Raw genomic sequence first — 22,865 nt, 5'->3', positions numbered from 1 at the left:
TCAATAAATAATGATGTTGTGCGCCCTCCTCCAAAAAAAAAGATTACTTCTTTGCACTATTCCCCTAAGAATACAAAGGCAAAAATGTTTGTGGACTTTGAAACTTCTTGAACATAGCAGTTATACTGATTTTTTTCTACAGTATACATGTGTCTGTCAAAGGTTGGGAGCCTTAATTCAGTGGTGTCCGTTTGTTACTGTGTAACATATTTGGGTTTGGTTGATTGTTTTGTACATTAATTAGGCCGATGGTTTTATCGTTCGAATTGCTTTACACTTTTGATGCATTTCTTAGCTGAGTATGCGGTGCAATGACCTACAGTTGTTAATTTCTGTGTCATTTTTGTGGTCTCTTGTGGAGTTTTGTCTCTTTGGCAATAATACCACATCTTCTTTAAATATTCATTTTCAAATGTTCACTCCTAAAAATGAATCCAAGCTTTTTTTTTACGAACGAGGCCATTCGTGTCTTTCCGATTCATCTTGATCAACTTGTCGTTCTTATAGATTAATTTTGTTTACTACAAATAAAAAAAAGAACGAAAAAAGTGAAAGAAGTTGATTAGACATCAACACTTTATAGTCAAGCCAAATGTTCTCTGAAACGTTGGTAAATATGGTCTCTTATCGACGTCTGTTTCTTGAATATGTCGTATGAGATTAGCATTCCAAAATTGACGGGTGATGATCTAATTCTTTTCCCGTTCTGAAATTTCCTTTACATAGTAATTGGATAGCCGTATCTATTGTAGCCGGTGGTATTTTTCATTTGATTATGAATTCAGGGGATGTTGGTAGTTCTCTACAAACATAGTTAGATCTGGACATGCTAGACTGGTGAAGTGTTGTTTAAAGCCTTCTGGTACATTTTCCCAAAAACTGCGTGACGTCAGTTCCTGCTGATTGTTTTTTTTTAACTAGGCGAAGGAACAGTTTTGTATCTTTTGTTTAAGTTTCCAAAGTTCGTTGTTTCGTTTAAACATAGGGCAACTTTCCAGTAGCACCTGCATACGGAGTAAATATCTCCACATTCATACAATATTTCAGGATTTGTATTTTCTATTATGAATTACTTGATAGAGAGATGCTGCTCACAATGCAGGTGAGCTATTTAACCAAGATTTACAAGTCGTAAAGTTGAAACCATCCCTGCGTAAATTTTACAAACGCCATCATCGGGTTGGTTTACCGTTATGGAATTCTTGGGCTTTAAATCTTCATAAACCATGACCAAGTAATTTCTAACATATACACCAATGATTGACGGTGTAAGAACAATGTTGTTTTGAACTTTTAACCATTTTTTATCAGTTTATTTACGACAAAGCAAAATATCAATGAAATTTCCGGACATAAGCGCTGCCTCCCTGTTTGAAAACGTCCCCTGTTAGATGCATGAACCCAGTGGTTGAAACACTTCATTACAGAAACAACGATTTCATTGTTAATACCAGACGCACGTTACGACTTCATAAGACTTAATCTGGCAATTGAGCCAAAACGAGTGTATGAAAAAAATTATTTAACGAAATAAAAAAAAGTAATGTGTGCTGCTTACATAAAACTTTATACCAACAATGAGTTAAAATATGTATACGTTAACAAACTGCTGTTTTTGGAACATATTGACTGTAAAAAATGATATATAACTTTACATCGATCATAATGGCATGTTATTGTTATCAACTCATTTTGATTAACGACAAAGCAACATATGAATGCAATTTGAACAAGTATAAGTTCTCGTGACGGGGACCTTTCCGTTTGGAATGTCCTCTTGCTATTTTCGTCTTAAATTTGGTGTCATTCATCTTTTTTAAACATTCCAGCTGAAAGACTTTGTTATAGTTAAAGTTGTCATTTACTCTGTGTAATTTAGTTTACTGTGTGGATTTGATGTTCTATCATGTCCATCGAAGTCGTCACCGTTTTTCCTGTGCTTTTATGAGGTTCGCTCCTCTGTTTCATAATAACAAGGTATTTTGAATAGATATGTAGGACTCTAAAGTACGATGGTACTCGAAAGTGGATGGTCACGCTAAAGTGCGATGGTCTTCGCTAAAGTGCGATGGTGTCTCACGCTAAAGTGCGATGGTCGTTTGTTTGCTTTAGTACGATGTACCAATAGGGTAAGGTTCGAGGGCTTTAAAAACTTTTAAGAACATTCAATGTAAAATAGTGCAGAATCTAGTATTATAAGGTATATCATATGTTATAGGCATTCTAATTTAAATGTAGTCTTAAAAAAGTGTATGATTCCAAAAGACCAACCATAATAATAATAATAAATAAAAAGTTATAAAAAAGAAGATGTGGTATGATTGGCAATGAGACAACTGTCCACAAGAGACCAAAATGACACAGACAGTTACAACTATATGTCACCGTACGGCCTTCAACAATGAGCAAAGCCCATACCGCATAGTCAGCTATAATAGTTAGTTTAGGTTTCACAACATACTATGTTTTTTGTAAAGGATTTTTTAACAATTCGAGCGTATAAAGTATTGTGATAATTGGTGAACCTTGCCGTTCACACGTTGTAGCCTATTACTTATGGTAACAACTCCCCTTACAATCGTCCTTGTAAGTTACATATACAAAATTCGTTTAATATCGGAAAAAGTAACATTTAATTGTTTACGATTTAATTTAAAGAAGAGAGAAAGGCGATGTTCGCCGACCTTAATTTTCTCCTTTTTTGTAGCGACTACACATTCATGTTATATTTTCCTGCAATGTACTTACTACTAGTCATATTCTAGACGACAATTTATATTTTACGCATGAAAAGTTTAAGTGCCAAATAATATGCAACATAAACAACGATTCAAATGTATCCGTTCGCTTCCAATACAAGCAGGATACAGGATATCTATGCGAAAACTACTTGTATCTATAGGGCCTATAGTAAAACGATCGACTAAAGGATACTGTTACAAGTTCTTCTTCCAGCTACCAAAATAAAACACATTTGCTTTAGCCGACAAAGCACGGTTAGGGTTGAAATTAATTAAGTTACTGACATTTTGTTGAAAAGTTCTTAATCAAATATTTGAAATTTGTCTTCGGGCGTGTTCATTTTTAGTCTGTATATTTCTAACGTCTGTACTTTCACAGACCTTCGGACTTTAGCGTCTTGAGGGATCGCACTTTAGCGTATACCATCGCACTTTAGCGTGACCATCGTACTTAGCGTCCCCATCGCACTCGAGAGTCCTACATATATATGAAGATGTAATATCTTTGCAAAAAAAGGTCTCTCTAGTTTTTCCCGACATTTAACTTTGGCATTTTTGTCTTAAAGAAACTATGAAATAATATTAAGGATTAAATGAATTTTTTAAGAATGGCTTTTTAACTGTATGTGATAAAATCATGAACATAGAAGTAGACGTTAGCAGGTATAGTTTTATTTACACTTAACATACAATACCAAAGGATTCCGATTATCTGACAAAGTTTCAAAACAAGGAAAGAGAATATCCTTAACATATGCTATATTTGATATAAAAGGCCACATTACAGGATAGGTTAATTCATCAGTAACTGAGATTGAATTTTCTCAGACCTTTTAGAAGGCTTTGCAACAGCAGTAGTTTGGGCCACAACGGTTAGCTTTCCAGGTACATCCACCACTACCGTAACCGTAGGTCTTGAAGATAACTGTGTTGGAATCAGGCTGTGCAGTCGATGGGTTGTCTCGGATTCTGTTATGGTTTTTACCAACATGGTATCCATCGAAGCAACTGACTCTAAAAGTATAAAAAAACATGTTGTTGTATTCTGTCATGTTATATCTGTAATATCTGATGCTTTGAATTCGCTACTTTATCACAACAACCGCTTGTACGACATCAAGAAACATAGTACACAAAAAAAAATAGAATATTGAAAAAAAGCACACATTGCAAATGTTTTCGTTTCGCTTTGTTCGTTGGTATTCGTGTAAATTAATAAGTATGCAATGCATGTTTAAAATAACCAACAAAAAGAATGTAGTATATCGACAGAATCTGACTACAAGTTAAATATGTTGAGATGACCATAAATAAGAGTATCATTCGAAAAGACCTTTAATTTAGGTCTACATAAATTTCATCAGATTTAATGAAGTAAAACAAATTGTGTTAATCACATACTTGTATCCTATGTTGCTTTGTAGTAAAGAGTGACGCTAAAATATCCCAGTGAATACTATTAATAAATTTCAAAGAAAATAGAATAAAAGAATAAATTATCCCGGTATGTTTTTAACATAGTTTAGTGTCTGTAAAATCAAACGTAACTAAATATACAATATTAGGTCAATGTCCGAAAAATATACCCTTTTTTGTATGAGGCTGGGAAACTGGGGAAGGGCGAGATTTAACCAAGCTCTTCCCCAGTTTTGCGCCGAATACATAAAAGTTTATATTTTTTCTGAAATTGACCTAATATTGTTTTTATTCTGCAACTTAAATTAATACATTGATGGCTATTTAAATTGTACTACTAATTTCACACTTATTTTCTTCCTTTAAGGATCCCCTGATTGTTGGAAAAGTGATCCATGATGAAATTGACATTGCACAAAATATGGCTGTGTTACTATATTCTGGAAATAAACACATCTAGCTGCAGTATAAAACATAGATATATACAATTATATTTAAAATCACATAAAAAATCAAATAGTTAATACTCACCGTGTTCTCTGATTACTAATTGAAGCCAGTATTGCATTCTTTGCACTAGCACATATATTGTTGCAAGTATCCGCTCCCCTCGCACAGTCTCGTCGAAGAGCGAAAACCCAGCCTGATGACTGACTCGCACAGTAAGATTGTGCCATCTCATCAAAATAGTTGTATGTCAGTGTTCCATCATAACCCTTTGGTAACAACACTGAAATTGTGTAAGCAAGGTAATAGTAAGTCAATTGTTCTTTGAAATTGATTTGACCTTTAATTTTCCAAAAGACATAAATGTACAGTGTTTGTGTACATGTTGAGTTTTGTTTTGATAATATCAATAATAATTAAAAACCAATTGATCAGAAAACGATTGAAGGTCTTTCCACTTCTCAGGATTATTTTTAATATGACTATGTTAAAAGTCGGTTTTTAATGTCATTACCAGTGTCTAATGAAAGCTTATTGTTTGCTGATTCCGAAAATATATGGTTTCTTAACAATTCTGTTTGAAATAAGGGAGGTAATGTGTTACTTCCGTTCTGAAGAATGTCACTTCCGGTAATATTTGATAGTTTATTTGACATTGCTTTCAAAAATGAATTGTTCTACAACCTTTCACCTAAACTAAGTACAAAAAAGTCCCTTTTGGTTTGTACAAGGTCACTTTCGGTTAGCTTTTTTAGTCACATGGCTTGATACCTAATGCTACAGTCATATGGCTTTATGATGTATTAGTATGAATTTAAAGCAAAAGGCAAAATAAAGAACGTCAAATTAACCTTTGACCTTGAACTCAATATCAAGGTCAAATACCAAGGACCGCAAATCAAAAGAGTTCTGGGTCTATAGGTTGCACTTTGTAAATACAGTTGTTTCTCAAACCACGCCTCTTTTGGGGAGATTTAGAATATTCATAGAAAATTAATTTTGTTTACATACTGGTTCCCAGTTATGCTCTATGTGTTCCATCTCATAGAGACATAACTTGGGAATGTTACCAGTAAATATACATGTGCCTATTGTTTACATTGAAATCTGTGGTAACCCTTCATTCAAGGTATGGGTAGTTAAGAAAGTTAGTGTTAGTTTAAACTATGAAAAGTTATGGGCATATAAACGTTGAAAATATGCCGCACAGCCCTATATTTTGACCTTTGAAAAAAATTGTAGTGCATATGACTTTTCTATTCTAGGATAAGATTTTTTTCAAAACTTCATAGTAAAAGTTGTACAGTTTATTCCAAATTGAAAAGATTTGAAAGAGTAAAAGTTCTCGGGATGGGGGATGAAAGCGTGCACCAATTCACGTTCTTATTGAAGTTCCTTTATTCACCCCTCCCCTCCAACAGAGTTTGCCTGTTGAATTGATTTGCCTCCTAATCGACTTTCGAGACTTTAACATAGAATAACTTCTGCCGCTTAATTCAATAGAAGTACCAAATCTAAATCATAATAAAATTGAGAATGGAAATGGGGAGTGTTAAAGAAAAAACAACCCGACCATAGAGTAGACAACAGCCGAAGGCTGAAAAATAAGCAAAAGTTTTCTTCTTTTTCCTTGTTCTATATGCAAAAGAAGTCATATGGATTTTTGCTTCTTGATTTAAGAACAGAATAGTCCATGGTCTTTTAATTAACATGCATTCATTAATTCCTCATTCGATAACTGACACTCTTTATAAACGTCTATTATACAAATATCAGCTACATGTATATTACAAAAGTAAATAAAACTCAAACAAAAAAGAACATTAACGATGTATCCGATTAGAGTTGTCGGTCAACAAACCGGATGGGTGTAATTATGAACATAATTGGTTAATTACAAAGGTTTAAAGACAAAATGTAGATCAAAAATTAAACAGCATATAAGTATCAAGTTCAAATATCGATCCGATATTCATAATGCTAGCCAATCAATAACCAATCAATCAAACAATAAATCACTAAACCGACAGAACCTTTATCAAAACGCAAAGTTTTGTGTGTCAGACTTTACAACCATACTCCTAATGTTACGTTGAGTCGAAAAATATTAAATGGATTTTCAAACTGACAAATAATGACAATAATAACAAGCACGTTTACAAAATAAAAGCTAAAATTAGCAGTAATTAGGAACAAATCGTACAGGCTTATATGTGCGCTTTTCAGGAAGATATAAAAAATCGCGAATATCTGCAAGACTTTAATATTTTAATAAAAATGATAATCAATTGAAACAGATCAGCTAGTGATATCTTTTTTACTCTGCATGTTTTTCATATATTATTAATAAATCGTCGAATTCTGCAACATTTCATACCTTATCAGTTAACTTACTTATTTAAAATAATGTTTAATTAATAAAGCTATTTTACCGACAAATACAAAACAAAACGCCCTCGCCCATTGACAGAAATCATCAAATCACGTTATTGATGATTGCGACACAATATATTGGGTAACGTATATGTAAATATATGCATTTATAAAGACTTATAACGAATTAAAACTATAACATATGAAACTGATAGCATTCAAAACATTCATTTAACTTACCACAAACGAATATACTCAATAAAGTTGTTTGGATATTCATTTCTGTATTCCATGCAATTTAACTGCAACCAGACTATTGAAACAACAAGTTAAGATGTGTGCTCCTTTTATACAAATACTTGTAAAATCCTTTGATTGGCTATCGTTTATTCATGTGTGATGTTGATTGGCTATAGCGTTTATTAATGTGTTGATTTTGTCGATAATTGTGGGTAAATGATATTGTAATCGGGGTTTTCAATTGAAAACTTAAATACATTGTGTACGAAAAGACAAACTAACAATGCATTGACATAAAATGAATTCGAACATGCAGTTTACAAAAATACAAGATAAAAAAAAAAACGACTGAGCAGCTCGAACACTATCAGATCAGAATCCGAGGTTAATATCAAATGGTCCAGAAGTGTAACTATTTATAGTGTTTTCAACATTTTAGTGCTGTCAACTATCAATATAACTTCAATAAGAAAACTAATATCAAAATTTAAATAAAATGAGAAGATAATTAAAACTAATATCAGCATATAAAACCCAAATACAAACAGCGAAAATATTCTGTAATTTCCCAACATAACTTGGCGTGAAACAGTTACTCTAAAAATTGATATGTCATAAATTTTACTGGTCCGTTCATGTCAGTGTTACATTATTATTGGTTTAAGTCTGTTACTGGCTTTATGGGTGACTTATGAATATAACTTTTGAAACGGTTTATGGATGGTATATTTATAGCAAGAGATGTGTATCATGTTGACCAGTATGCCCACGTATCGATTAGAGATACTACATCTATTTTGCTTTCTTTTTTGTCTTTTCAAACTTGTCACCATGACAACACTAAAGAGAGAGAAAAGGCCAAAGAATCAGAAAGCAAAATAATAGATACAAGCTTCTATCTATTTGTAAGGTTTACATAAGATTTATTAAAATTTACTCATTGCTGCATGAATAATGCTTGTTTGTTTTAATAGCTAATTGATCTAATCATTATATTTATAAAACAGCTAATTGATCTAATAATTATATTTATAAAACTGTAATTATCTCTAAATTTGGTTCACGTCCCTTATTTGGCCTGAAGGGATTTTGATTTGGGCGTCACTTGTGAGTTTTTTGTAGACGACACACGCGTTTAGCGTACAATTTTTCAATCCTTGTATCTTTAATGAGTTTATATTAAACAACTCAAAAAAGTGAAAATAAGTCTTTTACATGTAAAACTAAAACAAAACGATAACAGTACAAGGAAACAAATTTCCTGTGTTCAGCTGTAACAATAAAATATGTCAAAACATTTCCTTTTACAAGCACATATTAAAAAGTACAAATACTATTAAAGGAAGTTTTGTAATATTCTGCTAAATTAAAGGGGTTATCTTAAAAATAACCGTTTATCGGGAACACATTGAATATCTATATAAAAAAATCCCAGATGAGCTATGAAATTCCTTTAAATTCTTGCAGTACATTTAATAATGGCGTTTTTTCTATTTCTATTTTTTTTTTATAAACGACTAATCATATGCAGTTTATCTATGTAATGTTATACTGTTGTTGAATATAAAAAATAACATCGTATGATTGCAAATAAACGATATATGTAAACAATAAATACTAGTACGCATTTTTTTAATAATTCAAATTTATCAAACAATTTGTCTTAAAGTTTATAAAGTGTATGGATTCTTTCCGTAACAGAATCGAAGTTTCGACATTTCATACGCTCGAGTATTTTCGTATTTGTCTATTGAAGACGTCATGCGCACCTAGCGAACTATATTTTATCTATACTTAAGGTACCTGTATGGAGCATTGCTTATTGCTTCTAAAGTTGCAATTTGTGATATCATATTCATTAATATTGATTATGACTGGACAGTCATTCATGCCAACACTACCGATTTGTTTACGAATGATAAAGGTAGGCTCTGATAAATGTATCCGGTGTTACTGGCAAGAAAAGGAACGCGGATTTCTACATTCATGTATATCATGAGTATCAAATCGAAGCATATATGTCAGGAAATACTACAAAAGTTCAAAGTAAGTTAAATGTCCGTGTCTTATCACGGTACTTAAACACGCCAATTTATCCAAAAGAGGGACGAAAGATACCAAAGGGACAGTCAAACTCATAAATCTAAAACAAACTGACAACGCCATGGCTAAAAATGAAAAAGACAAACAGAAAAACAATAGTACACATGACACAACATAGAAAACTAAAAAATAAACAACACGAACCCCACCAAAAACTAGGGGTGATCTCAGGTGCTCCGGAAGGGTAAGCAGATCCTGCTCCACATGTGGCACTCGTCGTGTTGCTTATGTGATTACAAATCCGGTAAATAGTCTAATTCGGTAGGTCAAATTCATGAAAGGTAAGGGGATTGTAGTTACGACGTAAGGAACATATCCGATATCATTTGTGAAACGGTTATTCCATAACGGTCAACCAACTCGTGATGGCGTCCGTAAAATTTACGAAGGGATGATTTCAACTTCACCATTTGGAACTCTTGGTTTAATAGCTTCCTTGTGAGCAGTAACCCTCTATCAAGAAAATCATGATAGGAAATGCAAGCACGGGAATATCGTATCAATTGGGAGATATCTACCCCGTATGCAGGTGCTGCTGGAATGTTGCTACTTAGAAATGGAAAGTTCACAATTGGAAAGCTGAAATTATCTCTTTTGTCGTAAAGTTTTGTTTTCAACCGACCCTCATTGTCAATTTCTAGATGTAAGTACTATCATTAACTACTAGTTATGTATCATACTTGATCCACAACCAATGTCATTCAGATACGTCAAGTAATCAAAAACAAACAGATTCCAAGTAATATATAACGATAACAGTAGTATATTGCTGTTCAATAGTCATCAATCGATTTGACTGAAACAAGTCAGAACCGGGGGAAACACATCATATATAAGTAGAAACTTACGGAACAACAGAAACACTGTACTGCTACAAAAACCAACATACATGAAACGAACTATTTGACAACTGACATATTCCTGAATTGCTACAGGACATTAAAGGAAAAATGGTGAGTTGAACCTGGTTAAAACTTCTCGCTTATATGGCAATATTAAAAATAATTTTAAAATGGCAACATTACGTGACAGAAACACGATACAAAATAACATAAGAACACTCTGGACAAAGAATTACATGAATAAGTAATATACTAGTATATTACAAAATGTAAACCACAGAATAATAACGGACAACTGCCTCTAAATTACGACAGTTCACAAGTACACCACGATCGAATTATGAACTATGCGTCACACGAATATATAAACACTACAAATAGTTATCAATAGTTATCAAAAGTACCAGGATTATAATTTAGTACGCCAGACGCGCGTTTCGTCTACATAAGACTCGTCAGTTACGCTCAGATCAAAAAAGTTATAAGGCCAAACAAGTATAAAGTTGGAGAGCATTGAAACCCATAATTCCCCCCAAAAAATGTGCCAAATACGGCTAAAATAATCTATGCATGGAATAAGAAAATCCTTAGTATTTCGAAAAAAAACATACTTTTGTAAACAGTAAATTATAAAAACGACCATATTTTGAAATTCATGTCAACACCGAAGTGCTGACTACTGGGCTTGTGATACCCACGGGGACGAAACGTCCACCAGCAGTGGCATCGACCCAGTTGTAAAAATAGTTATCAGTTGATACCATGCTTATAATTTAATACGTCAGAAGCGTTTCTTCTACATAATACTCATCAGTAATGATACTCAGATCAAAATAGTTATAAATGCAAACAAGTACAAAGTTGAAGAGCATGTAGGATCTATAATTCCAAATACGGCTACGGTAATATATCCATCGGATAAGAAAATCCTTAGTATTTCGAAAAATTCATACTTTTGTAAACACGAAATTTATAAAAATGACCATATAATTGATATTCATATCAAACCCGAAGTGCAGACTACTGGGCTGGTGATACTCAAGGAAACGAAACGTCCACTAGCAGTGGCATCGACCCAGTGGTGAAAATAGTTTTCAAAGGTACTATGCTTATAATTTAATACGTCAGACGCGCGTTTCGCCTACATAAGACTCATCGGTGACGCTCAGATCAAAATAGTTATAAAGTAAAACATGTACATAGTTGAAGAGCTTATAGGACCCAAAATTCCAAAAAGTGACGTCACATGTAAAAATAGAATATAAGGATATTAGGATTCAGTTTGTTATGTTACATCTTCGTTATAATTTACAAGCTACGTGTTCAACATAGACTACGATGAAGCACTTGCCGTAACATAGCAACTATATTCCCAATAACCATCAGTTAACATGGTGAAGACAAGCTATGCACATGTTTACCTTTATCTCATTTACCCGCAAAAATGTCTACAGAGTTACTTCAAACGATCGTTATTTACCTCTGTAATTTTTGAATCAATGATTTTAAGTGTATTTGAAACACAATTGATTTACTTTTCCATAGTAAACCAAACAGGTTTGTTTTTAATATTTAAATGAATTTAAATATACAAGAAAAAACATCAAGATGAGATCAGTGATGAAATTTGGTAATGATATCTAAAATAATATTTATATGACTATGGCAGTTGTGTTCTATTCTTTGATGTGTTTAGGTATTTAATTATGTTGATTTTGCCATTTGAAGGAGACTTTTCGTTATGAATTTCCTTGGAGTTCGGTATTTTTGTTATTTTACTTTCTACACGTATTATCACAAACAATGCAGATTGATATGCACTAAAAACAATCAAAAAGAAATATACACGTTTTTATTAGTATACGTATTGACAGATTGTTGCAAATTATAGTATAATCTAGGTTTTATCTATATGAAAAGATAACTTAATCTAGATTGATGGTGTTTATATTTTCTATGGCCCCATTTATAAGGAAGCGGTAAAGTTAAAATCTGTCTGCACGACACTTAAAAACTTATAACCGTCATAATTTACAATGACTCATCTCATAGAAGGATTTTGAATATTATTTCTACATGATTTATTAGATAAAAACTGTAATTGTAAAATCACAATGTATTACTGGACTACTGAAAAAAGAGAGGGCAATACGTTTACAATAGATCGGTATTGCAAAATAAAAACATTATTATCACGTTATTACCAGAGACCTCAACATTGTCAATAACACTTCCCTGCGAAATTTGTTATCCAGAGGTCCGATATATCGTGAGTCTAATCCATCAATGGAAATACAACTTATTAAGAAGACGTATAGTAGGTGTAAGATTTAATAGTGCCCCCATGAAATATGTGAGACAATATCTGAAAAAGTCTAATTTCCATGTCCCGCACTTCACCAGCAATTATTTTTTTATTCAACCATCTTTTTTGAAAATTTTAAGTTTTAGTATAAACTAAATTATATAATGCACCATGGCCTGCCAATTAAACACTCATTCTTATATTTCTTCCAATAAAATATTGTAATTTAAATGTTCAACCCCCCTAAAATCATGTTGTCCCCTGTGTTTTTTTGAAAAGTAAATCATTCAAATAATATCCAAATTAACTAAACAGGCGTCCGATTCTCACATATATGATATATTATTTAATAAACTTGCCCCTAATTTGTCTTTTTATATTATAACTATAGCATGTAATAAAATTTTGCAAATTTTAAAAGAAAAAAAATTTGTCCCCAGGGGTGATTTCCCTCCTGTTACCACTGGGTTTTTTTTACCTGTGGAAACGTTTACAAGACCAGAAGTTATTTTCCCATTATGTATTGTGAAGAGCATCATTCCCTGAATGTATTAGTACAAAGAAATAGTTGGAAAGGTGGCCAGGTTTGAAAATTCAAGCCCATCCAAGGTAAGAATTTATAGAAAAATACTTATTGGTGTTCTATCCTGTTATAGCCTTTTTTTACACTTTCTGAGAATATTTTTAAGTGTGCACCACAACATTAAGTGTGTTTTTATATCATCTTTTTAAAAGTTATATGTCACAGGAAATACACTTACATTTAATGTGATAAAAAGGACAAAAACTATCGCGTAATTCCTTTCTGTTACGTTCTGTCATGTTACCTGATCAAAAGTAACAGCATAACCATCATCAGTAACAGGAAGGATGTTCAAGACAATTTCACTGAAGAATCGAACAGTTAATCTACTATATGCCAACCATTTCATTTAATATTAGTTATCACCCCCATATCAAATAAATTTCAAAATAATATACAGTATATTGAATAAAAAAATAGGTTTTTTGCTTTTGATAACAGCAGAGAACATTGTGCAATTCTAGTATAGTAGATAGTAACAGAAAGGAATTTATTTTAGAATTTTTCATTACCTGGGCAGATTTTTCATCTTGCAAATACAGTTTCAAAGGATAAATGACATTGTTTGCTGTTATCTTCCAATTGTGACCAATCTAAAATGATTTATTTTTCTTAAACTTTAAAATAAAGCAGAAAAATCCTTTCTGTTACCAACTCTGTCCTGTTACCGTTGTCCTGTTACTCAAGATTCTTTCATGTTACCGACATATCTGACTATATTTAAGTATATTTCTAAACATTTTGTATTGGAAATGCTAAAATCAATAATTGGCATTTGACAAACTATTGCAGGATATATACTAGTAAACCAAAAATAGTGTCTTAAACTTATTCCTTATTCCCATTAGAAACTTTTTAAAATTGATTCACTTTGGTAACAGGAAAGAACTGGATTTTTTTTGTACCATTTTTTAAATTGCCATTGTTTCCTTATTAAACAAGTATTTGAATTACAGACAACAGTTCCTAGATCCCCAATGTGTGTTCTTCGATTTGTGCTATTAAAATACCGGGTCTAAAGAATTTTTTTTGGTTTTTTCTTATTGCCAAAAACTAGACTTTTTCAGATATTGTCTCATGTCCATAGTAAATACTGTCCATGGACACAATTTTTTTTTTAAACATGTCCTCAGGTATGAAAAAGTATCCATGAACCAGGACATTATTTAATACTACAGTTCTGTCCAGGTGGACATTTTTTTTTCTCAGGATAATGTGTCCCCCAGGAGTAGATTACCTTAGCCGTATTTGGCACAACTTTTTGGAATTTTGGGTCCTCAATGCACTTCAACTTTGTATTTGTTTGGCTTTTTAACTATTTTGATCTGAGCGTCACTGATGAGTCTTATGTAGACGAAATGCGCGTCTGGCGTATAAAATTATAATCCTGGTACTTTTCATAACTATTTGATATGATTAAAGTATTAAAAGATATAATCAGTTGCCTTGGTATTACTAGACGAATATTTTAATTTATAATTGCGAACTTTAATACATTGTTACTTTGACAGAGAGTTTTTTCATTGGTACTCATACCATCCTTTTCTTCTTTATTTATATTTGTTATTATATAAACATGTATAATGATTTAAATTCAAACAAGTAACATGTGTTTTTCAGTTTTATTTTCCTAGGACACCATTAAATAACAATAACTAAACAATATTGTCTTGTAGATGGACCACATTTCATAACTGTTAATGTAATGCTTACCCTTGCGGAGCACCTGTGATCACCCCTAGTTTTCGGTGGGGTTCGTTTTGCTTATTCTTTAGTTTTGTATGTTGTGTCATGTGTACTATTTGTCTGTTTGTCTTTTTCATTTTTAGCCATGGCGTTGTCAGTTTATTTTCGATTAATGAGTTTGACTGTCCCTCAGGTATCTTTCAGGTATTTTTCGTCCCTCTTTTAATGTAAAATGCTGACCACTTAGGGGACAACATTTCATTACAATGGACATTATTTAATACCGAAATTCTATATTTTCTATTGTCTTCTTCTTATATTTAATACAGTAAAATTGTTCAAATTTGATTTTATACTTTACACACTTCCTTCTGTCATTGTCATTATACACTTAATCGATGAATATTCATGAGATTCTCACATGTACACAAATGTATTAATAACAGACGACAATAACAAATATGTCATTCACTTCCATCCATAATTTATTTGTTTACATTTCTTTATTAATCAATTTCTATTCAGTTGTTTAGATTTTATCATAATTCAAGTATATTAAAACTTTTTAATGACCTTTGTATTACTTCCCTTGTGGGTGGACACTATTTCAGGGCTTTTGCAGTTAAAATTTGTCCACTTGAGGGACAATATTTCATGCCAATGGACATTGTAAAATACCAAAATTCTATGAAAAACTGTCCAGGTGGACACTTTTTCACATGACACTATTATGTCTTACATAGGTACTCTTTCCAAATGGATTAAGGTTGTGAGGTCGTTGATACAAATCTGGATTGAGAAACTAAATGGGTCTAACAATACCAACGCTACGTCAATTTTTAAAGACATAATGTTGCAAAACACTTGTCCTACCTCCATGACAAATGTGTTGTTGTCCCCGAAGAAAACGCCCCATACAAAATCGTTTTTGTGTGTAAATATCATTACATAATAAAATTAACGTTACCAATTTTCTTGCACCAGGTGTGCATTTCGACAATACATGTCTCTTCAGTGATGCTCGTGGCCAAAATATTTGAAATCCAAAGCTTATATAAAAGATGAAGAGCTATAATCCAAAAGGTCTAGAAAGTATAGCCAAATCCGTGAAAGGAATCAGAGCTTTGCATGAGGGAGATACATTCCTTAATTTATAATAATTTCTATCATTTTGTAACAGCAAATTTTAATAACACAAAAAATCCGTATTTTCATGCCAGTACCGAAGTACTGGCTACTGGGCTGGTGATACCCTCGGGGACTAATAGTCCACCAGCAGAGGCATCTCCCCAGTGGTAGTAATAAAATTAACGTTACCAATTTTCTTGCACCAGATGCGCATTTCGACAATACATGTCTCTTCAGTGATGCAATAATTATAAAATAGCCTCTCATTACCATCATTGTCATGAAAATTGTTAGGACTGGTTTTGTGAAAATAAACAGTAGGCATTTCATTGTTTACTAAGTGTGCATCCATCCTTTTGTAAATGTTGTATTTTCCTAATTTTGTATTTTGTTACTTAATTGTATAATGATATAATGATGGTAAGATGATATATTTTATATCGAGACATTCCTTTCTTCAAATTGATTGTTTGAAAGATATATATAATAGAAACTATTAAAAAAAGAGAAGATTTCAGATTTTATGTTTTGAATCAACTATTATGGCACGCCGTTTTTATATTTATTATAATCTGAAGATATCTTATTTATTTAACAAGATATCTTATTAAGTTAAGATATCTTTAATTTTTATAAGATATCTTATTCAATTTGAAAGTAAATAAGATATTTCTATTAGTTTATAAGATATCTCTATTAGTTTATAAGATATCTCTATAAGTTAATAAGATATCTCTATTAATTAATAAGATATCTTATAAAGAATATAAGATATCTTACTTCTTTATAAAGATATCTTTTAAATACATACTTTATAAGATATCTTATTAATTAATAGAGATATCTTATAAACTAATAGAAATATCTTATTAACCTATGGAGATATCTTATATATTAAATAAGATATCTTAATAACCAATCAAATAAGATATCTCTATAAGTTAATAAGATATCTCTAAAAGTTTATAAGATATCTCTATTCGTTTATAAGATATCTCTATAAGTTAATAAGATATCTCTAAAAGTTTATAAGATATCTCTATTAGTTTAAAAGATATCTCTATAAGTTAATAAGATATCTCTATTAATTAATAAGATATCTTATAAAGTATATAAGATATCTTACTTCTTTATAAAGATATCTTGTAAATACATACTTTATAAGATATCTTATTAATTAATAGAGATATCTTATAAACTAATAGAGATATCTTATTAATTTATAGAGATATCTTATAAACTAATAGAGATATCTTATTGACTTATGGAGATATCTTATTAAGTAAATAAGATATCTCTATTATAAACTATATAAAAGATATCTTATAATATTATTAATTCGTATATTTTAACAAATTTGATTCGTTTAGGGATAGTCACATCATGTTAAACTATATTTTCGAAGGTAGAGAGAAAACGGCGGATAGCAAAAAGCATATTGACCTGCAAAAAGCATATTGCACGGATATTTTTAGAATATCTAAAAACCGATATACTTTGTGACGTCATGTAATGAATTTCAGGATATTGTTTAACGTTTTGAAACAAATGATATCTGTGATCGATTATTTGAAGAAAAAAAATCTTCAGATACATAAGAAAAAAAAGTAAATGAAATAACAACTAATATGTTGTTATTGTCAAGGAGACAATGTAATATCTATAAAGTTCCAACAAAACTAAATGACGACTTTGATACAAACATGATCGGAAATTAATAATATAACAAATATAGCCTTTGTATGAGGTCAATACAGGATATATCGACCCAAAGAAGTATATCGACCTCGGACTTCGTCCTCAGTCAATATACTTCTTTCAGGTCAATATATCCTTGTATCGACCTCATACAAAGGCTATATTTGTATATAGTTAATAAGATATCTTATAAATTAATAGAGATATCTTATATTTTAAATAAAATATCTTATATATTTAATAAGATATCTTTATAAACATTTTAATAAGATATCTTATTTAATATATAAGATATCTTATTTAATATATAAGATATCTTATTTAATAAATCAGATATCTCAATTAATATATAAGATATCTCATTTTGTTATTAAGATATCTCAATTAGTTTATAAGATATCTTATTTAACTAAATAAGATATCTCGAAATTGAATGAATATAATAACGGCGTGCCATAAACTATATGGAGTACAAATAAAAAACATTACTCACATAAAATGGCATCTACATATACCAGTTCATACCATACGCCAAAAACGTGAAAACTTTAAAGCTCATCCCTTTAGTTAATCCTTTTTAAAATGTAATCAAATTGTATATCCGATATCGTTCATTTGACATTATTTGTCTTCTTACGTTTTAGCGTTCATCTGTTTTGGCTGTACAATTCCGAAATTTTTGTTCTGAAATGTTTCATATACGTGTTTTAAATCTTTTGGTATGGAGTATACCTGAGCTAAACATTCCTGAATGATTTGGTTTGTCCACGGTATTCGGTATCGGATATTTTGGGGTGTTGTTTTTTTTAAATTGCCGGAATGCCTACCCTTTTTATACGTTTCCTGGGGAAAAGACATCCAAAAAGATAAACAACAGCGAACAATATATCATGGTCAAGGTATCATGATCTGAAACAAACACACTCTGGTTCGGTTGAATGCGTTTTACGTTCGCATTAACCTCCACCTCTGCTTTTTACACCATGTTAAATAGCAAAAGTAAAAAAAAAATTCTATTTGGTCACATTCAATGATCCGAAATTTGTAATTTGATGAATATCTATTGTTTGATTCATCCGTCAATGTTGTTGTTTTTTTTTTTTATAATAAAGGGAAGTTACAAGAGGGACGAAAGATCCCAAAGGGACAGTCAAACTCATAAATCTAAAACAAACTGACAACGCCATGACTAAAAATGAAAAAGACAAACAGAAAAACAATAGTACACATGACACAACATAGAAAACTAAAGAATAAACAACACGAACCCCACCAAAAACTAGGGGTGATCTCAGGTGCTCCGGAAGGGTAAGCAGATCCTGCTCCACATGTGGCACCCGTCGTGTTGCTTATGTGATTACAAATCCGGTAAATAGTCTAATTCGGGTAGGTCACATTCATGAAAGGGAAGGGATTGTAGTTACGACGTAAGGAACATATCCGATATCATTTGTGAAACAATTATTCCATATCGGTCAACCAACTCGTGATGGCGTCCGTAAAATTTACAAAGGGATGATTTCAACTTCACCATTTGGAACTCTTGGTTTAATAGCTTCCTTGTGAGCAGTAACCCTTTTTCAAGAAATCATGATAGGAAATGCAAGCACGGGAATATCGTATCAATTGGGAGATATATAACCCGTATGTAGGTGCTGCTGGAATGTTGCTACTTAGAAATGGAAAGTTCACAATTGGAAAGCTGAAATCATCTCTTTTGTCGTAAAGTTTTGTTTTCAACCGACCCTCATTGTCAATTTCTAGATGTAAGTCAAGATATGAAGCCGACTTAACTGTATCTGTAGTATCCTTTATCTCCAATTCGATGGGATAGATGCGTTCCACAAAGTCACCAAATTTTGAATTGTTTAGTGAAAGAACGTCATCTATATAGCGAAAAGTAGAGTTAAAGGATATTGCTAACTTCTTATCTTTCTTCCTAAGAAGTTCCTGCATGAAGTCAGCCTCATAATAATAAAGAAACAAGTCGGCAAGTAGAGGGGCACAATTTGTTCCCATTGGGATGCCGACAGTCTGTTGAAAAACACGTCCTCCGAACGTTACAAATATGTTGTCAATCAAGAAATCAAGCATCTTGATAATATCGGTTTCAGAGAATTTTTTGTTTGAATCAGAGTGATTCTTAACAAAGTATGATTTATCCCTCCCTAAGAAAAGATACTTGTATCTACGTTGGCCATTCTTTTTTATGAAGCAAAGTAATACCAACTCTTTCGATTTGTCTTTTAGTTTGGAATGTGGAATACTTGTGTAAAGAGTAGAAAAGTCAAATGTTTTAATACTGTTACAAGATGAAAGAGAGTTAGATTGTATGTACTCTAAAAGATCTTTGGAATTTTTAAGTATCCACATCTGATTCACGCCACCTCTAGAATAGGCAGTTTCACAATAACTTTGAAGCCCGTCTTTAATTGCTGATAAAATAGATGTTAATAATTTAGAAAGAGGTTTCGTGGAGCACTTGGAAGACCCAGCAATATACCGTTGTTTGTAAGGACACTTATGTAGTTTAGGTATCCAATACAGTGATGGAAGATCCAGTTCTTCATCTTTGGTTGAATTACCAAAGGAACAAAGAACAGACCTATGATTATCCCGGATTTCCTCTTTAGTAAGTGTCGTGAGGGTATATGTTGAGTTTCCAAGTGAATTGTCTATACCCAATTCGTTTATCAAGCAATTAATGTAGTGACTTTTACAGACAAAAACGATGTTATTTGGGGCTTTGTCTGCGGGGACAACAACATATTTATCATGGAGGTTTGATAAGTGTTTAGCAACATTTGGGTCTTTAAAGATTGACGTAGCATGGGCATTGATGGACCCATTCAGTTTCTTAATTCTGATTTGTATTAACGACCTCACTGCCTTAATCCATTCGGATAGATTGTCTACGTCTTCCTTTTCACGTTTAGCCCATTGCCTGGCATAATCCTCGACTGAATCCATCAAAATTTTAAAGTTGTATTTCCAATTGATGGATTTAGGCTCACGATATTTCGGACCTTTCGATAACACATTTCGTAGAGAAGTGTTATTAACAATGTTAAGGTCACCGGTAATAACGTGGCCAGCAGGATTATATGTGAATTGGGAACTAGCACAAGTGCAATCAGGAGGTTTAGACTTGAAGTCGTCAATATCGAGATTCTGCAAAAAGCGTTTGTAATTGAAAATTTTAGTTGCAATAGGTTTGGTATAGGTATAAGAAATTATTGGTACAGACTGGTCTTTGAAATAAGGAGGTATTTTCGATTGAACTAATTTATGATGAAGGATATTGTCTAGGTTGACGCCATCGAGACCTTTGTTGGCAAAGGAAAGATTTAGAAAAGATCTTTTCTCTTTTTCATCTTTTCCAATGCGAACTGGCTTGAAAAGTCTGTGACTTGCAATATCCGAAATTATAGCTTGAAGTTTGTATTGGTTTGAATGAGGGTTTGTAACAGTGGATTCCAAACATAAATTGAACAGAGAATGAAATTTTTGAAAGGGGTAATGAATAAAGTTTCGTGCGAATGTGATGAATACCTAACGGCTTTTGTATGAATGGCAGCAAGTCGTTAATAGAGACATCATGCAGAGAAGGTGATGTATAATGACGATGACCATGACTGCGTCTACGTCGAGGAGTCGAGTTGAAAATATTCATCACATTCACCGAGTTACACGAAGGACTAGATAGAATACCTATACCATCAATTTTGTCATTGCAGCCATACGGTGTTGTAGTTCCCAATTGTCTAATCCAGTAGTCTTCTTTTTGTCTACGGAGAGTCGTTATATTAACATCTACAAGCTACTAGTTACAAGTTACAAGCACTTGTTGTGCTGACATGAATTGTCATTGATATGGTTATATTAACAAATTTACTGTTTACAAATTTTTGAATTTTTTGAAATACTAAGGCTTTTCTCCTTCAGGCATAGATTACCTTAGATGGAAAAACTTTTAGGAATTTTGGTCCTCAATGCTCTTCAACTTCTTACTTTATTTGGCCTTTTAAACTTTTTTGGATTCGAGCGTCACCGATGAGTCTTTTGTAGACGAAACGCGCGTCTGGCGTATATACTAAATTTAGTCCTGGTATCTATGATGAGTTTATCTACATACATTAAATTGGGAAGTAACCATGCAGCAACATTTTCCACGTAAACTGCCGGCTCCAAGCCCGAATAAAGGAGAAGGGAAGTCATAATTGGCGTAATCGTATGTTTTATTTTTGGCGCAAATGATACCATGTAATTTTAAAACCGGTTGCGCAAACGTAGCATTGGAGAAAAAAAGTTGTGGCGCAAAAGGACGCATTTTTGGCGCATACGGATCTCCCCCTTTTTTGGGCCCTTTATAGCGTGCTGTTCGGTGTGAGCCATGGCTCCGTGTTGAAGACCGTACTTTGACCCATAATGGTTACTTTTATAAATTGTGATATGGATGGAGAGTTGTCTCATTTGCACTCATACCACATCTTCTTATATCTACTTCCAGCTTTTCAATGGTATTTTTTTGTTGTAAAAACGGCAATGTCCAGTTAAATGATGACATTAATGCAAAAAAAAAATAAATGAAGCAACTAACAGGTTAATATCCAGGACAAATTGACTTAAATATCTCGATATGCATCACATTTTATTATATACATGTATGTACCTGATAAAGATATGATATATGAAGCAGCTGTCGAGTCAGTTATTATTTTGGTAAATAGATATTTTTATTTCTTTCAAAGTTTCAATGTTGTGTGCGAATTTAGGGGGGGGGGGGGGGTATTAAGGAGATAACTGTATTGTATTTTAAGCTCCGACGGCATCAATTGGGGATTTGATGGTCGCAAATTAAGTTTACTGGAGACGCGTTAGCGGAGACAGTAAACGGGTATTTGCGACCATCAAATCCTCAATTGATGCCGTCGGAGCTTAAAATACAATATTGTTATCTCCATTCTAATGAAACTGACAGAAAACAACGTTAAAACATATATTTAAAATCTGTCATATGCCGTCTGTGCTTGCGCGTACGTCCCATAGCATCAATTGTCAATTGATGTCATGTAAATAAGTGACGTTATCCAATCAAAATGAACGTTACAAATGTTGTTGCATTAGAATACCAATTTTAATACGCCATATGTTGTACTTCAAAAATCGCATATATCCAATCAACATTCTGTCATAATTAATAAAAGGGTCAAATTAACCTCCCCTATCCCAATATACCCTATATATATGGCTGTTGGTTACTTCCTTTATAAACATATAAGTCATAACATGGATCTGATGTT

The 22,865-nt window shown here is 32.4% G+C and overlaps 1 long non-coding RNA gene across 1 annotated transcript; it reads right to left on the bottom strand.

Moving 5' to 3' along the window:
- Positions 1–3,397: 3,397 nt before the first annotated feature.
- LOC143084893 (uncharacterized) lies at positions 3,398–7,355 on the bottom strand. Its single transcript, XR_012981202.1, has 3 exons — positions 7,218–7,355; positions 4,689–4,887; positions 3,398–3,755 (listed from the first exon to the last, which is right to left on the bottom strand). It is a non-coding gene; the product is annotated as an uncharacterized LOC143084893 (long non-coding RNA).
- Positions 7,356–22,865: the final 15,510 nt, after the last annotated feature.

Source organism: Mytilus galloprovincialis, chromosome 8 (assembly GCF_965363235.1).
Source record: "Mytilus galloprovincialis chromosome 8, xbMytGall1.hap1.1, whole genome shotgun sequence".
Lineage (NCBI taxonomy): Eukaryota > Metazoa > Mollusca > Bivalvia > Mytilida > Mytilidae > Mytilus > Mytilus galloprovincialis.
This window is presented reverse-complemented; position numbering and strand designations above follow the sequence as displayed.